The following is a 3768-nucleotide window of genomic DNA, read 5'->3' on the forward strand; positions in this document are numbered from 1 at the left end:
CCATGAACTGTATATGGGAAGTTGGATAAGTTATTTAGTTTCCATGAATCATGGCTTTTTCATCAATTATGAAATAAAAACATCAACACCGAACTTACAGGATTCCGTCAAGGCTTAACTAGAAAATGGTTATGAAAATTATATGTAAACTGTAAATGTGTCCCATCTTTTTCCTCATGTTTTCTCTATTTCCTTTTTCTTTATTTTTTTTGTCTTTCTATGCCTTTCCCAGTCCTCAACACTTCTACTCTCTGTCATTTCCTCTTCTCTACCTGATGATAGTAAACGGAAATCTACTCCTACCAGTCAAATTGCCGGGATCCAGTTCTCACTCCGAGACCACACCTGTTTCTGGGGATATCTGTTGATCCTACAGTCACAATAAACATCATCTTTTCTTTAATAGGAGGTATGATTGCTGTTTCCTCATGAATCTACTGATAGCAAGAAGTAAAATTTGGCCCCTTGAAGCATCATCTTGTTGTCGTTTTCCCTCTTCCCAGGATAACATCGAACTTCTGTGGAGATAAAGAATTACACTTTGGTTACAGAGTTCATCCTGTTGGGCATCCCCCACACAGAGTGGCAGGAAACTGTGCTCTTTGTCGTGTTTGTGATCTTCTACCTCTGTACACTGCTGGGAAATCTGCTCATCCTCTTAGCTGTGATGTCTGATTCCCACCTCAACACACCTACATATTTCTTTCTTTGTAATCTCTCTGTGTTGGACATTGGTTTCTCTTCTGTGAGCACTCCAAAGATGCTGGCCAACTTGCTGTTGAGGAGCCGAGTCATCTCCCTGGTAGGTTGCATGTGCCAGGTCTTTTTTTTTTTTTAACCACTTCCTAGGCAGCACTGAGTGCCTGCTCTACATGGTGATGGCCTATGATCATTTTGCCACCATCTGCTACCCACTGTGCTACACCATCATCATGAACCACCGGGTGTGTGCTCTGCTGGCAGCTGGCAGCTGGCATCTGATTTACTAGCTCCTTTCATGTGATAATTCTCACTACATTGACCTTTCAACTGCCATATTGGCGGTTCTAATGAAATGGACTATTTCTTTTGTGACGTCTTCCCTCTCATCAAACTAGCCTGTGGTGACACCATTATCATCGAGACAGTGAGCTTCACCAACATTGGCCTTGTGCCCATGACCTGCATCCTTCTCCTCTTTGCTTCCTACATCCGCAATGCCATTGCAATTCTAAAGATGCACTCTGCTGAAGGGAGACACAAGGTGGCATCCACCTGTGTTTCCCACCTCACACAGTTCTTTGGACCCTGTGCCCTCATCTATACCCAGCCATCTTTGAGTGAAGTGCTGGTAACCCCAGTACAGATCTTTGGCAATGTAGTCACCCCCATGCTGAACCCCACAATCTATACCCTGAGAAACAAAGATGTCAAAGGAGCTCTGAAAAAGCTGGCTGGGGGCCAGATTGTTTCAGAAGGAGGTCACTAGTCCATTTGTGGGTAAAGTTATTTTTTTCTCCTCATTTGTGTATTAAACTAATTTTTAAAAATATCTGTCCATGCCAGTTGTAAGGGTTTTTCTGCCACAAAAACAGCTGGAAAACAATTATCCCAGATACAAACCTGTGACATCTTCTCCATCTCACACACAAAGATCAGGAAATATGTTAGACATTGTGGGCCATATAATCTGTTGCAAATACTCAATTCTGCTGTTGAAGCATGAAAATAGCGATAGAAAATACATAAGCAAATGGGTGAGGCCATGTTCGGATGAAATTTTATTTACAAAAACAGGTGGGGGGCAGGATTTGCCCCACAGGTCGTACGTGGCTGACCCCTGTCATAGAGGCAGGTTGAATTTAAAAACCTCTTTTCAAGGGCTTGTGGATAATGGCTTAAGAGTGAACTTTAATGTGGGCTGGTTTCCACCAGGGCACATATTGAATTATCAGTCAGGAATAGGAGGTGAAGGGGTGGATATTGAAGGGCACGGAGAGCATTCCCTAAGGAGAACTCTGCAGTACTCCCAGGAGACAGTGAGAACTGCTTCTCGCAGCAGCTCCAGCTGCCTGGGACCCACACTCATGCCTGCAAATGTAATCATTCCCTGGGTCCTTACACAGAAGCGGCTTGTTTTTCTTACGTATGAAAGTAAATGCTCACCACTCTTGCTCATAAACAGAAACCTTTTTCACCTCAGAGGTTACAGTTCTCAACATCACGCACTCAGAAGTCACTCAGCTTCCCTCTCCTAGTATCAAACACGCCATGAGCATCCTGTTCATAAAACAACACAGGGCTGGCACACGGTCCTTGGAATATTCTTTTGCCTGGATTACCAAACTCTGTCACAAGATATAATTATTTAATCTTGGCTGGAAGGGTTCCTATTAAGAGTTAATCTCCTGCTGTTTTTGTCTGGCTGCTCTGTGATAACAGACATAATGTGTGACGTGTAATATGTGCACAAGCGTTCTCGTGGCTCATTTGGTCGTGGGGCCAGGCCCTGTGAGAGGGCTGAGAGGGCAAAAGAATGATGCGAGAATACTCCATGCCCTCTTATCTTCACAGAGAAACAAGCTCTGTTGGCAGTGATAGTTCTCTAATAGGGACTGTACACTCAGCATCACCTGCGCTGGAAGCCTGCCTAGTACTTATATAATTAAAAGGACTAACTGCGTTACTAGGGTGGAACTGTCAACTAGAGTTGGCCTTGGTCTGACATGATAGGTAGATAGATGGATAGATGGATGGTTAGATAGATAGATAGATAGATAGATATAAATAGTTAGATATAGATATAGATATATAGTCTTTTTTTTTCTAGCCATATTGGGCTAACTTCTCCTCTTTTACTTCCCCATGTCCCAACAAAGCCCCATGATACCAAGCCCTGCTGAGAACTAACTTACTGAGTCCTCCTGACTCAGTAGATTAGAAGAGCTCACTAGATTTGAGTTTCCTGTTTTGCCATTCCTAAATCTCTGAAATAATGTATAATATATGTTATTCCAAAGGAAAGAAGCCAAATGTTACAGAACATACAGCATAATCTCACTAACTACTGATTTTGACCTTTTCTGACAATACTGTTATTCATCATGGGTGTTCTGGCTTCGGTAGAGGTTTGCACACCTGTTACTCTTAAATCAACATTATTTTTTCTTATTGGCCTGTTTGTATATTCGTTGCTTTCTACCCTTGCAGTTATCAGATAGAGGTTTAGAAAAAAATTACATGTCTGAATGTTAAGATCCAGTCTGGGGAAGTGACAGAAAAGAAAGAATAAAAGAGTGACTCAAGAAAAATATTCTGTATAGGGGAAAAGTACAGAGAGGAACATGGGGCAATACCAGTGGTCACGCTGTCTTCCTACATTTGCTAATCAGCCCATTACAGGTTTTTATTGTTAGAGTCCTTTCTTTCTGTTACTTTCATCTCCAGCGGTGATGATACCATTGCCTTACATCTCTCCTCGAACACACTGTCTTGGATGAGCTTAATAGTGGAAAAATCTAAACCACCAGTGTCCAATTCTTCCCAGCTCCATACTTTTATGTGAATACCATCTTATTTCTCTTGTATATGTAATTATGAAAACTCAGTACCGTTTCATTTTTCCCCACTAACACTCTGCCCTGTCATCTTCCCTGCAGGAGGGAATGTTGTTTAACTCTAGGCCACATGCCATATGTATTATTTGGGCTGGCATCCAACAAGTCCTAGAATTATGGAACTGGAAGAGATCAATGTGTCTTATTAAAATGAGACTCAGAGCATCCATGG

The 3768-nt window shown here is 42.1% G+C and overlaps 1 pseudogene; it reads left to right on the forward strand.

Moving 5' to 3' along the window:
- The first annotated feature begins 667 nt into the window (after positions 1–667).
- LOC100424783 (olfactory receptor 10D3-like) lies at positions 668–1468 on the forward strand (annotated as a pseudogene).
- The last annotated feature ends 2300 nt before the right edge of the window (positions 1469–3768 follow it).

The sequence above is a fragment of the Macaca mulatta genome, chromosome 14, assembly GCF_049350105.2.
Source record: "Macaca mulatta isolate MMU2019108-1 chromosome 14, T2T-MMU8v2.0, whole genome shotgun sequence".
NCBI classification, from domain to species: Eukaryota; Metazoa; Chordata; class Mammalia; order Primates; family Cercopithecidae; genus Macaca; species Macaca mulatta.